The sequence below is a fragment of the Sus scrofa genome, chromosome 6 (assembly GCF_054392235.1).
Source record: "Sus scrofa isolate SSC_HxYL_T2T_F1_AM1 chromosome 6, Sscrofa_HxYL_maternal_Yorkshire_Landrace_v2.0, whole genome shotgun sequence".
Taxonomy (NCBI): Eukaryota; Metazoa; Chordata; class Mammalia; order Artiodactyla; family Suidae; genus Sus; species Sus scrofa.
Genome location: NC_139388.1, coordinates 24674971 through 24694317, shown reverse-complemented (window position 1 = coordinate 24694317; position 19347 = coordinate 24674971). Strand labels below are relative to the sequence as shown.

The 19347-nt window shown below is 40.6% G+C and overlaps 1 protein-coding gene and 1 long non-coding RNA gene across 19 annotated transcripts in view; one reads left to right on the top strand and one right to left on the bottom strand.

Annotated features, from left to right (window-relative positions):
• CDH8 (cadherin 8) overlaps nt 1–19347 on the top strand; it is a 1221794-nt gene that overhangs the window by 836207 nt on the left and 366240 nt on the right. The gene's annotated exons all lie outside the window — the stretch shown is intronic.
• On the bottom strand, nt 588–19309 carry LOC106507572 (uncharacterized). Of its 2 annotated transcripts, XR_014805832.1 has the most exons (4): nt 19127–19309; nt 17973–18097; nt 8124–8504; nt 2882–4383 (listed from the first exon to the last, which is right to left on the bottom strand). It is a non-coding gene; the product is annotated as an uncharacterized LOC106507572 (long non-coding RNA). The 2 variants fall into 2 exon arrangements; XR_001303641.3 differs by lacking the exon at nt 17973–18097 and having other exon boundaries at nt 588–4383; nt 19127–19307.

Sequence of the window (19347 nt, the reverse complement as noted above, 5' to 3'; positions counted from 1 at the left end):
TATTCAAAATTTTTACTCTTTTTTTTTTTTCCTGAACATTGACTTTAAAACGGTATATCCTGTGGGTAGTTGGGAGGGAGTCAAAGGGAGAGCAGCCCCTCTAGTTTCAACTGGTACTTGAATCCCAAGCCAGAGGCAGCTCTTCCGTTAGAAAGTTACCTGGCAAGAGTTTGTGGAAGTTGTGCATCTTTTTAAACCAGATTATTTTTTTCCCATCCTCAACAAAAACAATTGTACATCCAGTCAATGGCTGTCCGCTACCGTCAGGAGATCTGTTTATGGCTCGCTGTTCCTTTTACATTTTCAGCATCATGCATTTTAATTAGGATCTCTTATAACCCAGGAGCCCTCTCTACCTGCCACACAGAAATGAGCGTTAGGATGTTGGAAAAGATAGTTATCCTGGTTGAAAAGAAGCAAACAGATCTCAGAAAATGGACAGTCACGGAATGAGTCCAAAGCCCAGGGGATTACAAATGAAGGACCTGCTTTTCATGGAGCCAATACAGGCATCCCTGTGTCAGTGGCTCAATTTCCCCATGCAGCATTGATACAAGCGATTGCTATAGTGGTATAAGAGTCTCCTTATGTGCCAGATACATTGTACACATTTTATTTTACAGATGCAGGTGTTTGTGTGTAGAGATATTTTACCTAAGGAATGAGGATTAAAACCCAAGGGCCCCTATAACTTGGTTTGATGAAGTTTCCTCTTCAACAAGTTACACTTTGTGTTTGGATGCCTATATCATCAGTATGAGGAGGAAAATCTCTCTGAACAAACAGGAAAAATGGAAAGAATTTTGAAAAAATCCCAAAGAAAACCACAACATAGATGAAAAGAAAGAAGGAGAGAAGGAAGGAAATAGAAAAGAGGAAAAGGAAGGAAGGGAAAAAAGAAAAGAAAGAATGAATACAGAACAGAAGCCCTCAAAACCCAAAACCTATTGCGGGAGAGCTGTGAGCCAAAAGGAGGGCATGGGGATGGGATTTTTGTGTGACAGTGCCAAAGAGGAAAGAGGAAGCAAGAGGATTTGCTTGTCTGCATGAACAAGTCTAACCTCTAACCATTTCCCTTAAGGAGTACGTATTAGTGTCTCTTTTGATCAGTAAGTCAAGGTTTTAACCGTGTTATCACTGCCTTCCTTGTGGCTTTTCATAATTGTTCTTGAAATGGAAGTGTTTTTGCAGACATATTGGGAGATGGTCTTCTCACTTGGCTGATTATTTAATCCACCCCAAGCTGTCTGTCTGTCCATTGGATACGGTGTTCATGATGCAGACTGAAAGCCAAAAAAAGCTCAAAAGGCGTTAAGATCCTAGAGCAAATTAACTTACTTAATGGCTCTGTCAATCCACCCTCCCTTCAAATTCTACTATGTTGTTTTATACTAAACTCGATTAGTCTCTCATTGGGTTTGCTCTCTTTCCCATGCGTCAGTCAGTGTTCCAGCTTTCCTGCCTTCCTCCTAAGTGCTAAGTGTGGATGAGTACCCCAAGGAGCATTTTTGCCATCTACAAGATGTGTACAAATGTTATGGACTGGATGACTATGTCTCACTGATACTCCTATGTTGAAGCCCTGATTCCTAGTGGAGATGGGGCATTTTGGGGGACGTAGATGAGGTATGAGGGTGATGCCCTCAAGATAGGATCACTGTCTTTATAAAAAAAAAAAAAAAAAAAAAAAGCAGGACTCTTTCTCTCTCTCTCTCTCCTCATATGCCTGCATCCATAAAAGGCTATGTGAGCATACAATGAAACAGAAGCCATATCCAAGCTAAGAAAAGAGCTCTCACCAAGCCCTGGAATTTCCAGCATCTTGTGAATGGGCTTCCCAGCCTCCAGAACTATGAGAAATAAATGTCTATTTTTTTAAGCCACGCTGGCTTTGTTACAGTGACTTGTACCAAGATAGGAAGTGTCACTAGGCAAAAAAATAGGTTTGAATCCAAGAGCCAGGGAGACAGAATGCAAACAAAGATTTTCTAAGCACTGCAGACCTGGACTACTTTAGGACAGCAGGGGTGATTCCCCTTGAGTTGAGGAAATCAAGGACGCTTTGGAGAGGAAGTGAACTGGCAGGATTTCCAAAGAGGAGGCTGATGAACCTCAGCAGGCCCTCTTGAGCTGAAGGAAGCATGGAAGCTTATTTGGCAAAGAAACTTAATCTAATAGCCTCATTCTGAATTATTTTTCATGTCTGGCTTAAGTGCAACCCTGAGATAAATCTTAAAAATGAGACCATACTCAGCTGTGATCAATTAGATGTGTCTGCCTTGGTTACAGGATGGAAGGGGTGTGCATGTTCACTGCCTTATTCGAGGAATTGAAAGAATCTAGTGAGGCAAAGTAGCAAGTTTGGAGTTGGGTGGAGGGGAAGTTTTAAATAGAAGAGATCAGAGATTAGTTAGTAAGGGGAACTGGGGACCAATAAAAAGGCTGTGGAGGGGTTCCTGTTGTGGCTCAGGGAAATAAGAACCTGACTAGTATCCGTGAGAATGCCGGTTTGATCTCTAGCCTTGCTCAGTGGGTTAAGGATCTGGCTTTGCTGTGAGCTGTGATGTAGGTCACAGATGCTGCTTGGATTTGGTGTTACTGTGCCTGTGGTGTAGGCCTGCAGGTGCAGCTCTGATTGGACCCCTAGCCTGGAAACTTCCATAGGCCACAGGTGAAGCCCTTAGAGAAAAAAAAAAAAAAAAAAAAAGTCTGTGGATACCAGAGCCTGTGGATACACTCTGAGAAAATTATGCACTCCAATAACTCCAGTGTTGGATACTTATGATAATATATCTGGAAATCTAGTGGGATAAACTTCATTTGATTTAAGCCATTAGCTATTCCGTTGCATTCATATGATTTAGACACTGTCAGTCACTTATCATTTCCCCAAATATTAACAATTCTTCAATACATTTTTATTTCCTTTACTGCCAGTTGCCTTGGGTGTAGGCCACAATTGGTTAAAGAATGTGTCCTTGATTTTTTCCAGTTCCCAGATAACTTACAGATATCTTAACATCTGATAATCTGTAAGTTATTGTCACTGGCTCAAAGTACGAGTCCTGGTCCAGAGGTTGTGGAGAGGCAGAGAAAAGAAAGCCTTCGTACAAGAGCAGCCTTGTCATCTAACTGGATCTTGGAAGTCAGGCAAAATGTCTTTACATATAAACTACTAGGGAGAGTAAAGAGGAAATTCTAGGCTAAAGAAGTGAGTGATTATTTGGAGAAAGGAAAGATTTCGGGCTGCTATGTGCCTGCCTGACAGTACGTGGTCACATGTTACAGTTGAATTGTAAACTTGGAATTGTATATAGAGCCCATGGATGCCTCTGACCCATCACCTTGGTGCATTTGGTAACCAGTTATAAGTACTGGCTGGCTATTCGCTGAGCACTAAAGTAGGCCCCATTAAAATATAGTAAAAATAATAGTAATTTGCAGACTTCAAAGCACCTGTCCTAGAGCCTATAGCTCCAAAAAAGAGACTCCTTATGTAGTAGACAGGTAACAAGTCCAAAATGTACAGTCAAATAAAAATCATGTTTTCACAATGTTTTCAACTCAGTTCAGGACGTCCAGTTTTCTTGCCCAGGGCCCTGCGGTATAATATAATGGCTAAGGGTATAATATAAGGACCATAATATAGTGGTTAAGGGTAGGATTTCTGGAGCCACCATCGCTGTGCGATCATAAGCAAGTTACTTTACCTCTCTGCACCCCACATTTCTAATCTGTGAGATAAGAGTAACGAGATTGCCTATAGGGTTTTTTTTTTAAAGAAGTTATTGAGGTAAAAGCATGTAGAAGAGTGCTATTTTATGTTTGCTGTTGTTTGGCTAATCTTGCAATTACTTTCTCACTGGTATTCCTGCCTCCCATTGCCTGTTATCCTGTTTACACCCACACAACTTCCAGGGCTGTGTTTATACTAGGCTATCATAGGGGTGATACATCTACCCCACTGGATATTTTTCACCATGAGAGAGACTTTGTAAATGAAGGCCCATGTGTTTTCAATCTAACAGATAAGGCCCCAGGAACAGGTCGATTTTAACCTTCCAAGCACAGGACCCAGGACTCTCACCTTATACCCTCCTAGGTTGTCTGTGCTGCAGCCACACCTGACATACTTGTCAGCCAGGTTAAGTGGCTGCCAAGGTCAGAAGGTTACAAGGACATCCAGAGAGGTTAAGTTCCATTAAAGGACATTTCCAAGGATAGTCTGATGCCTCAGCCTTCCCTGTTTTCATCCATCCATTCTGCTGTAGCTTCTGAGAGCTGTCCTTGTTCCAAGTTCACGTGTTCACATCATCTTTGTCACTTGACAGAGCGTCTGAGCACATCTCGTCTCATTCATCTCCAAATCATCTGCACCTGGTGCTAAGGAGAGTGACAACACGAGAATTATCGCATGCTTGAGAAACTGGGTAGTCATGTACACATAGTCACACACACACTTGTTTTTACATTAATAAGACACAGACTTCTAGTGGGTTAATCAAACAAACTACATACTATTTCTGCAAAGCATTCATGGCATGCCTTAGCTCTTAATGAGAAATGCTCATGGTGGAATTTTTTTCTGGGAATAGCAAGTTAGATGAGGATGTTGGCTGATCAGGGAGATTTTAGCTCGTACACGAAGAGCATGGACGCTCGCCTCTATTTGTAAAATCATTATGGGAAATGACAGATAACACGTGAGAGCCAAAATTTCATCCAAACAGGAAGAGTTCTACTGCTTTCTTTCTTGCTCTTGATCTCATACATGAACATAAACGAGCATAACAGTCTGTGTGTGTGCATGTGTGCACACGTGTGCACAGCGAACATATGTTGTCCCATATATTTCATATTATTAGATTTTTACCTCAACTTGATGAGAAGCATGAAGCAGAGGTTATTTCTCCCAAATTACTGATGAAGAGCCTGAGCTTCAGGGAGGTTAAACAAGGGGTTGTGGAGGTGATGAGTACAGAAGAAGAAAAAAGGGGTGAAACCTCTGCATAGATATCAAAGTGACATTGACAAAGGACTGCTAGAATAAATCAGCGTCCCCATCTTGACCCACTCAGTCGGCAGGAAGAAATTCACAGGACAGGTGGAAAAGAACACGGGAGGGTCATGTTAAAATTTATCAAAGAGTAACTACCTGAACTTTTCATGTTTAAAAGACAAAGACAACAAAACAACAAAAAACAGTACAGGCATACCTTGGAGTTACCCTGAGTCGGGTTCCAGAGCACCCCAATAAAGTGAATATCCCAATAAAACAAGTCACATGTCTTTTAAAAAAAATTTCCATGTATAAAAGCTATGTTTAGGAGTTCCCGTTGTGGCACAGTGGAAAGGAATCTGACTAGTAACCATGAGGTTGCAGTTTCTATCCCGGGCCTCGCTCAGTGGGTTAAGGAACCAGCATTGCCATGAGCTTGTGGTGTAGGCTGGCAACTAGAGCTCCAATTCGACCCCCAGCCTGCAAATCTCTATATGCTGTGGATGTGGCCCTAAAAAGCAAAAAAAAAAAAAAGTTATGTTTACATAATACCATATTAAGTGTGCAATAGCATTATGCCTAAAAACCCGATGTACATACCTTAATTTAAAAATACTTTGTTGCAAAACAAAAACAAAAACAAAAAAAACCCAAAACCATGCAGGGTTGTCACAAACCTTCAGTTTTTTTTTTTTTTTTTTTTTTTTTTTTTTTTTTTTTTTTTTTTAATGCAGCATCTGTGAAGCACAGAAAGCAAAGCACAGTAAAACAAGGTATGCCTGTAGCTATTTTATGTTTTAAAAGTCCTGTATATCTAGTAAGTAATAAGGCCAGGATAGGTTCCAGGCTTTTTAAATTCCAAACTTTTGAAATCCCAAAATGATGTCTAGATGATACCCTTCACGTCTGGCCATGGAAAGAGATGAGTGTTGTTTAAATATCCCCAGAGGTCTTGCCCAAATCCCAAGGACTTGGCTGCCCTGTGCAAACCCAAGGATCAAAGGGGACCAGATGTGTTTAGCATTCATTTTTCTTTTCTATTTTTTTAATCTGTCTTTCTCTCTTTTTATCTCTCCACTTTTCTTTGTAATTTTTTTTTCCCCTTCACACAGTAGAGTGCTAGTCAGTAATTCAAACACAAGGAAAACATAAATGGTACTTCAGTATTAAGTCCTGGGGGACTTAAGTGATTTATATTCTTTTTCTTCAGCAATATTTGCTGTAAAGCTACTGAAGGTAATATTTAGAGGAAGTGGAGATTTTTCCACAATTTCACCTCTTGATCCTCAGAGCATTTCCTTGATATCTATCAGCAGTTCATAAAGACTTTAACACTTTATGAGCAATATGTTGACTTCCCTTTACAGTGGCAAGGAAAAAAAAAATCCCTCATTGAAGAAGTCTTCAGTGTCTCCCCAAATGAAATTTGGTAATAAACCAAATAAAATTGGCACCAAAAAAATGGAAGTAGGTTTTAGCTTGTTTTCACTCACTCTGCTCCAAATCTGTGTGCTGGGAAGATCTATTTGATTTATTTAGCTGAGTCTTTCTTGACAAAAAGAAATTACAGTGTTATTTTCATCAACCCATGTTGAGGATGTTAAGTAAAGTTGATGATTTTTGTTTTGAAATATTAGTGGGGGAGGCAGGGAGGAATACAATGCTATAATCCTGTTTGTACCTGAAGACTAAAAGCATTTCTGCAAAGTCCATTGGAGTTGGTTATACTGTTTCAATTCTTTATAACTCCCAGATCTGACATTTATATTTTTTTTAAGAGTTGATTTTATAGGAAATCAAAGTAGAGAAATCTGGAACATTTGATATTGAGCAAAAACTTGAAGCTCAGGAATAATACTTTAAATGTGTATACCTCCAAGTTTAAGGGGACTTGATAATAGTACTTTGAAAACACGCGGATTTAATGTATTTTTTCACCCAAGCTGCAGTCATTTATGTGGTTCTGTGTTGATTTTTTTTTTAATGTCTGTACACCATCTGGGTGATATAATTTTTTAATTGACTCATTTCTTTAACAACATAAACATTTGTTTTAAAAGATAGTTTTATGTCCATATCTAAAAAAAAGAAAGATTATTTTCACTTGCCACAAATGCAAGGTGAAGTTAGAAATAAAATGAATGAATCCACAACAGCATTCTTATATCTGAACAAGGCATTTGGAGTCGGCTGAAGGCTCTGAGCCCCGAGGCCAGCGTTCTGCTTTAGAGAGGTCTGCACTGGCAGGAAACTGAAAGTGTTCTTTTAACATAGTCAGAGGATGGAAAGAGAATTGGAAAGCACGTAACCTTCCCACCATGTGATTCAGTGGTGTTTGTTTTTCACATTGGTACCCCATTAGAGATCACCAGGAGGGTGTACCGCCTGCAAATGCTGAGGCCTCCTAACAGATTTGGGCTGGACAGCCAAAGGTGGAATCCCTTTCTGAGTCTCACATCCTTTTAACTGAAGAATGCCTCTCTGCATCACCTGCATCTCTGAATGGCCGTGAGGGTAAAATGGAATAAGATTATGAAAAAACACTGGTACCGGTGTGTTAATTACTTCTAGTGACCATCAACCCTCAACACATTTTGTCCTTTCACTGTCTCGTCTCTACCAACATGAAGACTCCATCTATTCCAAACCCCTGTCCTCGCTCTTTACACATCTGCCCACAGAAACCTTCTTTAACTGGTGTAATCCACCCTTCATGTTTGCTGGAAAACTGAGGCTTTCCGAGAAAATTGCATCCAGGATTCAGACAGACTCCTCACATGTATCTGCATATTCTATTGAAAGCTACACTGGCAAAATGAATAGACAGATATATGAAAAAATACTCCTAATAAAATACAGATTAACCATGCCTGGGAAGGGGAAAGTGGATAGGTTTTGAGAGCAATGAGGTTCTGTTCAAAAATGAGACTTTGAAATCCTATCGTTTGAGTATAAGATCTAGAGGAAAAATAAGTTCCTCATCTTAAGGCAAAAGCAACTTTAAAGCCCATTAGGTTCTTCTTAAAAGGCTTTTTGAACATCAAATATCTTTTCTAAACACTCCATTGATTTAAGTGTACATTAATCAGAAATGCATGGATTCCATCTCCCTTAGAATACTCACAGATTTGTATATCCAGATGCAAAATGCCTTTTCTGTTTCCCATCACATCAAAATTTGACAGGATGCTTTAGGTGCTCAAGACTGACTCCAGAGTGCTGAGCCTTCTCCTTGATGCGTGCAAAGCATGAGAATTGGTGACGTGTCTTTGGTCTTCTCTGTGAATACTAAAGGAACATACTTTTGTAGAATCCCTAGGAGAGAAGATGTAAGGACCAAGCACTGCAACCTTGGGAATCTTTCTCTGCTGCCGCAGAGAAAGCCACCTGTGCTCAAAGAGCTCCGATGGGTTTCCCAGATTGGGTTCAACTCTGACTAGATGTTTCCGGTTTCCTCATCTGAAAAATGGGGCTTCTGGACAGGATCAATTTATCTTGCAGCTTGCTGTGGGGTACAGATGAGATGATAAATCAACAAAAGTTTATGGAGCATCACTTTTGTGCTACTGGGGTTTCAAAGATAAATGAACCAAATACCTCCCTCTGGTCTTTAAGGAAATGCCAGCCCTGGAGGAAGAAACCACCCTGGGAATCTGTTTTAGAGCTCTCTCTTTGGGATGGGGTGACTCGTGTGAAAGTCTAAAGGCTACGGAGACAGTGCACTCTGCCTGAGGGATCCTTTTCTTCCCGAGTGGGAACTGGCTTGGTAAACACTCAGGTGGCAAATTATGAAGCACTAAGGAACAGATGGATTCTTATCAATACTTGGTGCCATTTTAAGTATTATTACTACTAGTATTAACTACTACTATTATGCAAATCACCATTTGGGATCTGACATGTTTCTGGATGTTCACTCTTAATTGTGTTAATTGGCTAAGTTTTTTAATAATTGTTCAGCCTTTTAGTCTCTCTTTACTGTTTTCTTTCTGCTCTCGGAGATGGCGTTTCCTGGTTTTGTTTCTTTTCCCTTTGTTATGTGATCTCTTTCCTCCCTCTCCCTTTTCCAGTGAAATCTGTTATCCTCATCAAGTTGCCCATACCAGTCTGCTAGGCCATCTGATTTTTCTAACTCCAAATCTGGGTCTATTTCTAGCCAACTGTTGACAATAATCCCATGGTTATCTTTGCAGTCATATTCATGTGTTTATTATCTTAAAGAGTACAGTTCCTGAATATTTACTCTGTATCAGGTTTGGGGCTAGGTTGGAGATACGCAGATATGGATAATATAGTCTCTGATTTCAAGGAGCTCCAAATCAATCTAGTGAGTGTGGCAGGCAAATGAACAAAAAATGATAGGACTGTGTGTTCAGCCTCATGATGCAAGGAGCAGCAGAGGTATGTAAGTGGGGACTTGAGAGGAGACTTAACATTACAGGTAATACCTGTGATCCATCTGGAAAGATAAGACAGCCACCATTCATAAAGAGACATCCCAGGAGAGGAAAAATGTCATTTCTCTATGCTCAGGGTCTGTTCAACAAGCTGATGCTTATTGCATCCCCAGAGTATAGAGCTAAGCCCAGGGGCCTATCCAAGGAATGTCTCGGGAGGGCGGCAGGGGGCTTAAGCTCCTTTATTATTACCAGTAACACCATAACAATGCACTTCCAAGTAGACCTACAATCCATATTTAAAACAACCCTAACTGCAACTGCGGTGTTCATGCTATGCAAATTCAGGTTCCCGGCACATCCCCAGTGAGGCCAGACTCTCTTATTCAGCCCCATTCCAGGCATTTCTAGCCGGATTTCTTCCCCTGAGACCTTCCCACTTATAAGACTGGTCAAGCTCTAGTCTCCAAGGTCTATGGCTTACATATAACTGGAAAAATGAAAAATCTGTAGAGATCATTGATATGGAAATAAGCATGGGGCTGACCCACTTCTTGCAGGGTACTTCTCTTTTGAAGCCCTCATCTGTCCAAGGACCCACCTACCAAACATGCTGCCATTAGTATGAAACCTAGTGGCCAGTCCTCTTTGCTGTCTGTAAGAACTAGCAGCCTCCTGACTGAAAACTGATGCCAGTCAGAGAAGTAGGTGAACTTGCCTCCCATAAGGACCTTGACTTTTCTCTCCTTTATGCCTTGAGATCCCATTAGTTCTCCTTTAGATCATTAAATGCAAAATATTAATCCGTATTTTTTAAGCAAATCATGAGACTAAAATAGGCCTCCTTCTAACATTAGCTGCCTTTAGTCTCTCATTAGTGAAGATGGGATGGGGAGGGAGGAAAAGAGGACGAAAAAATTAATTCTTAGGAAGAAATGTAGTTGGGTATGCAGGATATAAACTGTTTAAAAAATGCTGATATGGAGGAAATGAACTTGTTTGCCTAGAGCTTAGATGTGTTGGAAGACTGTGGATGGTGCCATTTAAAGGCCTGATTGGTGTCTGCCTGAATGCCCTGTGTAGCCAGGAGACAGAGTTACACAATTAAAAAGGGCGGTCTAGCTGTAGGGATCTTGGAAGAATCAGTTTCCTGGCCATCTGCTTTTTTTGGGTACCATTGATGGGCTCACTTGAGAGGAAATTAACATGTATACTAAAAACTAGACCTTGCTTTCTTTTATTACATCCTTTAATCCAACAACCTTATGAATCAAACATTCCGTAAAGCATGCAATACCTTAGACACAAAGGCAAATGAGACTTTGAGAGATTGTCATACTGGTTAACCGGTTAGCTCTCTAATTGACAGAACCAGTACTGTGACTCTTGACTATTGACCCGATCTGTATGACTGCAGAGACATCTCTGTGTCTTGCTTTTTTCTGCAGGCATCATACCTCTTACACCCAAATAAAGAAGTTCACATTTTAAAACACCAAGAAAAAGTGTATTTTGGCTGAAGTACACAGGACAAATAGACTGCGCTATGACATGATGGTAGAAAGATGAAGAGAAGTATAATTGGGATTTCAAGAAGGAAAATATATTTCCCTTGACAGTTTCTTCATCTGAAAAATAGGAAGTTATAGTAAAGAATAAATGAGATGGCACATGCCAATCAATCCCCTACTGCCTGGCAAGATTTTAAACTTTCAGTAATAAGAATACAAACTACAAGCACTTGTGTCATTTATAACCACTTTTTCTTCCAGAAAAGTGACTATATGCCTTATGTAATTGGGAGGGCAGGGAAATACTTGGTGAAAAATTAAGATGCTCCCTGCTTAGGCACAATGATGTAATTTGGGGGAAGAAAGCCAAATTTAAAAAAAATCCTATTGTAGAGCATAGGGCGGCACTGTGTCCAGTCTTTTGGGATAGAGTATGATGGGGGATGATAGGAGAAAAAGAATGTATATATATGTATGAATGAATGTGTGTGTGTGTGTGTGTGTGTGTATGTATGTATGTATCACTTTGCTGTACAGCAGAAATTGGCCCAACATTGTAAATCAACTATACTTTAATTTTTAAAAAATACAAAAAAAAGAAAGAAAAGGAGTTCCCATTGTGGCTCAACGGCTTAAGAGCTGGATGTAGTCTCCATGAGGATAGGAGTTTGATTCCTGGCCTCCCTCAGTGGTGTTGCCATAAGCTATGGCATCGGTCTAGATGTGGCTTGGGTCAACTGTTGCCCTGGCTGTAGCATAGGCCTGCAGCTGGCAGCTCTGATTCACCCCCTAGCCTGGGAACTCCCATATGCTTCAGGTGTGGCCATAAAAGGGGCAGGGGTAGAAGAGTGAGAAAAAAAAATTCAACAGGCTCCACGCATTTGTTTTTCTCTGCTTTCAGAGAATGCAATAGTCCAGTCTTACATATCTCCATTTGCAATGAGTTGTTTCTCTTTGGGGTCTCTACCAGAAGATACCAGAGAAAGGTTTAGGGTACATCAGAATATATGAGAGCACCTTTTTTTTTTTTCTTATGCAGTTATCTTCCTCTGATTCCCTTATAATTCTCCCTCCAAAAATCTCCAGCACACTAGATCTGCTTTGAAGGAGCCTCTGGGGCTACATTAGTGAGCCAAACTCCAGGGTACTAAAATAATTCAACCAAGACAAGATGTATTATTAGACTGAAGAGATACTAGGTGAAGGGATAAATGTAATCTCACCAGAAAATGAATGTAGACCTTCTGTAGATGGCATTCATTTGGGTCTAAACAATGGTTTTTGTTGTTGCTATTTGTTTGTTCCCCCCACCCCCCAGGCTTCTGACTTCATATCTTGAAGACTAATCAGGTTGTTAGCGTTAATAATTTTTCCTGGGCCATATTTTCAGAGACAAGTGACAACTTGATATATCCTTTCAAAACCCCTGGCCTGGGATCTGGCCTTGGATCTTCCCAAGAGCTAGTTATGTAATTTTAGGCTCAGGAGTCAAAAGACTTACCCAGCTTTCTTTATGTAAAATGAAGAGGTTGAGCTGGATTATCTCCAAGAGCTTTTTTGGCTTTAAAAGCTTGTAAATCTATAAAACCAATAAATAATATACCTTCTTCTCACCTCACAAGATTATGGCAAGGATTAAATAAGAGAGCTAATGTGCCTAGGAATATACCAAGAGCTATACAGATCTGAATAGTAATAGCAGGTGCTCCCCTCGCGGCTCAGTGGATTAAGAACCCAGTATAGTGTCCGTGAGGATGCATGGTCGATCCCTGGCCTCACTCAGTGAGTTAAGGAACTGGCATTGCCACATACTGCATCATAGGTCACAGATGAGGCTCAGATCTGGTGTTTCCATGGCTGTGTTGTAGGGCTCAGCTGTGTTTTTGATTTGACCCCCTAGCCTGAGAACTTCCATATGACACAGGGTGGCCCTAAAAAGAAAAAAAAAAAAAGTATGGCTTAGCCTTGAAGAGTTCAGCAGGAACTTGGACACCACTTGGTTTCATTATTCTCAAATGGTCTCCAGAATGGATGGTTATTATTCTGAATCAGAATTACCTTGTTGGCTTTTTGAAAATATACATTCTCCTTGGAGAGTTTGCTTGAGTTGGTTAAACAGGGAATCTGGGGTCTGTGTCTTCAAAACCACGTAAAATTAAGAATTCTGATTCTGTTTGGGAACACATAATGGGTAGTTCACCTTGTATTGCAGTGTATGAGTCCTGTCCATAGTGAGGTAATACATTATGTTAAAAGTAGGTTATAATAGTTACTTACTAGTATTTCAATATTGAACGGTGGCACTAGATTATATATTTAATGTTGGAAGCCCTGGGTTTGAATTGCATTCTATAACTTAGTAACTCTCTAACCTTGAGCAAATTCACTCAACTTCTCTAAATCTCAGTTTTCTCATACTTTAAAGGATACCAAAATATCCTTTCCATTCATAGTACATTAAAAATTAGAGACTATATGTAAAAAAAGCTAATAGAGTGTATTACAACGTTATCTCACCTCCCTCTTAACCTACCCTGTGAAATTTCATCTCTCTAAGGGTATTGGTAAAGCACAATGCTGAATAATAACCATATTAGTAAATAAAATCTCTTAAGTTGCATAGCAGGTGTTTAGACATCCTTCCATCTGAACAGATGCAGATACACAAGTTTGTTTACAGGTGTCTGCTTCTCTCTAAGAGACTATGTGTTTAGTGGGTGGTGTTTGGGTGAGTAAAACTACCTTCTGTTATTGTTAGCTTGTTTTAAAATTTAGGGAGATATGCCCAAATGTATGTATTGTCAGAAATTTGCCTTACTATTTAGCTATATTTATTCACACACAGTGTTTGCAAAAGCAAGTACATTTTTTCTTCTCCAAATATTCTTCTCCATTCCCTACCATTCTAAGTCTCTTGAGCAAAGCCACTATTTACAATAGAGTTGTTTTAACGACGTTTTTATGAAAATACAGATCCCGATCCAATTTCCCTCCGGACTACCAAAGAGAATTTGAAACCCTGTTAGTAGATGCAAGATGAAAGGCGGGTTCAACTGTATATCAAATTGTATCTGAGGAACTGAAATTGTTTTATAAACCTCAATTAGGCCTCATACCACCCCCCTGAGGCAAGAAAGAAGTATTATGCACTTTTATGGAGACACTGACTGAAAACCCATGGAGAGGTTAATCAATTTGCATCAAATGTCTTAGAGCTGGGCTGCAGTGAGTTAGGAACAAAATGGAATTTCTTCCTAGGGAGCAACTTACCTTCTTTTATTTGCCTGATTACTAGAGTGTAGGAAACTTCTGGAAAATTATGATGAATGTTCAAAAGAAACCCCAGAGAAAGGATTAGCATTTGTTTCCCAGTTTAGTAAATGAGTGATTTGTTTTTCATGCAAAAGCAAAGCACCTCTTTTGTTTTGCCAAACACTTCAGTGGAAATGACCCCTTTGAGGAAGGAGAGAAAGGAAAGCAGGCAATTCAGGAATTAGGGCAGCGATTGGTAGACTGTTTCTTTTCCTTTCTTCTCTCCACCTTCTTCTACATAGCAACTTGCGCAGATATTGCACGCTAGAGGGCGCTTGAGGTGGAAGAAAAAAAGCCTCCACATCGTTTCGCCGAGACCAGTTGCTTTTGCAGGCAGGACCGCAACCTACAAACAGTGCTCTCTTTTTCTGCAAGGCAGCATAACTTTGCTGAACGAACAAACAAAAAACCCTCTCGACAGCCTTGTGCAGCTTTGACTAATAAAAAAGTTCTGTTCATATTCTGAGTAATTTCCTTGCAACTTCTTGGAACATTTTTTGCATGTATATGTAGCAGTCTCCTCTGTGTAACCAATCCAACAACTAAGCTAAATGATAGCTGCGTTTTAGGCATAGTAAGAGGTGCTGGTGTGCCTCCCCCACCATACATTTGTATTATTTTGTACATGCGAAATGATACATTAGTTCAAGTGTGCAAATTTCAAATGATGGCGATCTTCTAAACCAGACTTAAGATCAATTCAATTGAATTATTATTGTTTTTTAATATTGACTGCAATCTGATACGCCAGATGAGTAGTGGGGAGGAGGAAAGGGCAGGGTTGAGAGAAAAAGCTCCCCTGCATTTCTCTTTCTTCTTTATAAAGCACACTGCGAACTGTTTTTACTTTTTCCCTCTTCATGGCTCCAATGTTAAACAAGAGGGGTCTGGAATCTTAATCTAGCTGCTTTTCTCTTTCAGGAAAACCAAAAGCCAAAACCCACAACCAAACAACAAATGAAAATGTGTGTAGTCCACAAAACCTGGGCTGGCTTATTTGATAGCTTTGTACCAGTCCCCTTAAATCTATCTACTGCCCCTGTCAGTTTCTGTTTAGAGGCTGAATTGGAGCTTATCTCTTTTCTAGCACCTGGGAAGATGAGAGATAATGCCATTTTGAAAACCTTCTCCAAAATGCTCTCAGCACAGATGTGGTTTTTCAGAAAGTGTTTACACCTCCATTTACTGCAACTATAATGGCAAGCTCAAGATTAGTAATTACAGTCAATATTAAGAGATCCAGGTCTAATTTCAGGGACAGCTAAAACCAGCAGCCAAGAAATGTAGAGCATCACACCTCTGAATAGAGAGTTCAGTGATGAGTTTACCTCAAGAATCCAGAACTACTTCTAAAGAAATCCATTTGGTTTTCCAAATCCTGTGATAAACATTGGTGAAGTAAGCACATGGTATATTTAGTGTGCATATGCTTTTCTTTATTTCACTTTTTTTAAAAAAAAAAGATAGTATTCTGTCTTAAAATATTCCAGGACAAAAACAATAACTATTTCCATAATATCTATTTTTATCCTTCTCGTCTCTTTATAGATTACCTGAGAAAATAGCCTAAGGCAGTGGTCCTCAAACTTTAACAAGCCACAAAATGCCCTGAAGTATCTGTATAAAGGCACGTGGCTGAGCCCCACCAAGTTCAGGGCAGGAAAATTTGCATTTCTAACAAGTTCTTGAAGGTGAGGCAGCAATCCTGGTCCAGAGATCACAGTTTGAGAACTGTTGTCATTGTTTAACAAAGTCTAACTTGAGCGCCATTCACATCTTTTCATGATTTTAGTAAAGAGGCTGGTTTAAAACAAACTCCTAGACTTAAAAAGAAAACCCAACTTTTCCTAAACATATTTAAGCATTTATAAACTTCTTAAAGCAACTTCCCTAATATTTCCATTCTTATGACTTAGATACCAGTATTGGAATTCAAAGTCAAATTTCAAAGTCTTTTTTGCCTAATGCCACAATTGTTTTGTATATATTTATCTAATAGATATATTTCTCAGTAAATTACATTACCGAAAATGAAATAATGCAACCCCCCCACCCCAAGAAAGACACAGTTATTTTCAGATTTCTTCATTGGGATTCCATAACATGAAATGTGGGGAAAGGTCTGAATTCCCGGAAGATATTACGTAGTAATTGGTGTTACGGTTTTGCCTTCTTTATAGTTCATGTTTTTCAAGTGTTTATTCTAAATCTTATTTTGAAGTACTCTTGGCAGGTGTCACATTGCAAAACCCCTTCATTCACAGGATCCACACTCCTCTATGCTTCCTCTAGGAGGTATTCCATGAATGAGTGAACTAATTAATCTAAGTTTAAAAGCAATCCAGTAATTATGAAACTTCTAAGTATTCATACCATGGTAAATAGATTTTAAAAATTAGTTTTAGTTTTTTAAATTGTGTACCGAAGAAGGAAAAGACAAAAAGTTTGAGTATTTTCTCCGCAAGAGATAGATACGTTCCATTCTGCTATTTCCTGCTCCAGCTGTAGAAGGTGGCGTCACCCTAGCTCTCCCATCTCCTGCCAGGGGCTCTGCTTCCTATAAGTCGTCTGATTCCTCACCTTCCACCTAACCAGTCACTGGTTTACTGTCTTCTGTATTCAAAATTATAACAAAGAGTCCCATTCCTGTGGAAAAGAAAAGTGTCTTTTACTCCATGGAGTCTCTCTTTCTCCCTTTCATTCATCTGCAGAGACGCCTCTGCAGAATTGTCTGCCTGTCACCAAAATGCAGGCTGGAGATACCCTGCCTCATCCTCCTCTAGGCATAGGTTGGTCAAGGTTATTCTGAATGCGATCTTCCCACTCACCGTCCCCCAACCCCCACTCCTTCTCTGACTGTACTTATCCTATCAGCTAACTTCTCACCCTTCCTCCCCCCAGATACTCCATAATGCATGCAGTTTTAGTCACCATCCTAAAAAGCCTAAGGAACAGTCCTCTTCCTTCTGGAACTCTGTAACCCTGGAAAGGAGGTTGGAAGAAAACACTATCTTAAGGAGTTGGGCTCTCACCGTTGTGACATTGTACTGCGTCCTATTAAGAGTGGGTGGAATTGTTAAAGAGGTAAATGCCTTGTCTTTCAGCATCCCTGATTATTTTAGAAATATTCTTATAGGGCTTTTTAACATTATCCTAATCCTCTTTCACAGTGCTTAATCATCCAGGCCTCTCCTAAGAATTAGGAGAAAATTAGTAGGAAATTCCTGCTGCAGTGCTTTGAGCAGAAATGATCAATGTAGAGAGAAAGGGCTACCCTGAATTCTAGTTAGACAAAATTCAGCTAAATGTGTATGTTTAACTGCCCTGAGAATAGATGTGGATAAGTGAGTTAAAACAAACTCATTCTAACCCAAGATAACTAAAGCCATTGAAATCAGACTCTCTTCATTTTGCCATCAAAACAGTTTCATTTTTCCTTTAAGAAAATGAGAATTTTTTTCTCATTTTCTACCATTCTAGCTTTCTTTTGAGGTGAGTTTGTTACTTCTGACAATTCCCAGTCTTCAGTAACACATAACCTTTTCTTTAGTTCTCATAGATGTAAGAAGGTACCCCCAAGGAAAGGCTTGGGGCATTTGTTCAAAGTGAAAACGAATGTCTGAAAATTAAGCACAGCCCAAGATGTGATTTCTTGGTCCACTTGGGGCTGCCTGGTCTAGTGGCAGTTATAATTTGATTGAGCCGTGACTGCTGTTCTTTTTTCCAACACAGAATTAGCCACTTCCTGAATACCTGGTAAGCAGACAAAGCCTGAGAGGAGAGCAGTTAGGTGGTGACTGCCTGGTAGGAAAACACCTCCTGGGTCTCTTCATCTCTCTCTCTCTGAAATAATGCACTAAGTTTCTTGCCCATATCAGCTAGAATGTGAAACAGACAGCTGTTAGACCTAGAGTCAGTATGCTTTTCAACATTCACAATAGGATTTTAGATGCAGCAAACACACAAAAAGTCAAATTTGAATAAATAACATAAGTGTATTGTGTCTGTGTCCTTTTTTTGTGTGTTTGTTTACTCTGTGGCACCAATTTGAGTCAGATGGTACAAGCTCTGCGGACCTCGTGCCTGATTCTCCATACCCTTTTCTCCTGTTTCAGCTCTGTCCGCAGGTAGCAAAACCCTTCCTCAGAGTTCACCTTTAGTGCACAGAGACTGGAATAAATGTCCTGTGCAGGGGAATTAAGCTAAAAAATAAAAAGTAAAATAAATAAATAAAAATTAGCTCATCATATTTTCCCACAAATTTCATTAAAAGATGATTAGAGTGGCTGCCTCTTTCTGTGTGGTTGCCTCGCTGATGGGAAGAAGGGAAATCTGGACCTCCTGATTCACAATTCCTCTTCTTGCCCTGGCTTTACCCCAGGGTGGCCAGTTCTCAAGGTTTGAGTGGAGACTATCAGAGGACCTGAAAGGGCATCTTGCAATGGAGGCAAATGAGGCTGTAAGAATGGTGCCTGGGAGATCTGGAGGCCAGGGCACCTTGAGAAGACCTGACAGTCCCTTCTTTTATAGTTCCCAAGCGAGTTCTGCTCTTTTCACGTCTACTTACTGCGCACCCCTCGTGGCTGCCCCTCTGCGCTTCCTCGTCCCACCTCCCTAAAGGAGTAGAAGCCAAGGGATATGAGGAATGCGCTCCACCCACAGAACACCGACACATCGCCTCTAAACCGTAGCGTCTGAGTAGTAGGCAGCAGTCTCACAAGCACCCCATTCTGTCCGCAAGAGGTTCTAGGCAGGCGTAAGGAGGAGGTAAGCTGCCCACGCGCACCCTTTTCCCCTGTCGCGGCCTCTTTCTCCCAAGGAAAACGGCCGTGGATCACTGGGACGCTTTTCAAGATCACTCTAGCCCCAGAGCTCAGGGAAGACTCAGAGAGAAAGCTCGCGGGTACCTCCTCCGCATCCGTTTATCGTCTGCCAGCTCTTTTATCCGGGAGCCTGGCCCTCCGCGGGCCGCGCGCACACTGCTCCGAAGGGCGCATCTTCACTGAGTGGCTCCGGCGGCGGAGACGCGCGGGGCGTGCTCGGGAGCGAGGAGCGAAAAGTTGTGTGCCCACTTGGTAGGGGGAGAGCGCGAAGGAGCGAGCGAGCCAAAGCGCTGGGGGGGGGAGGC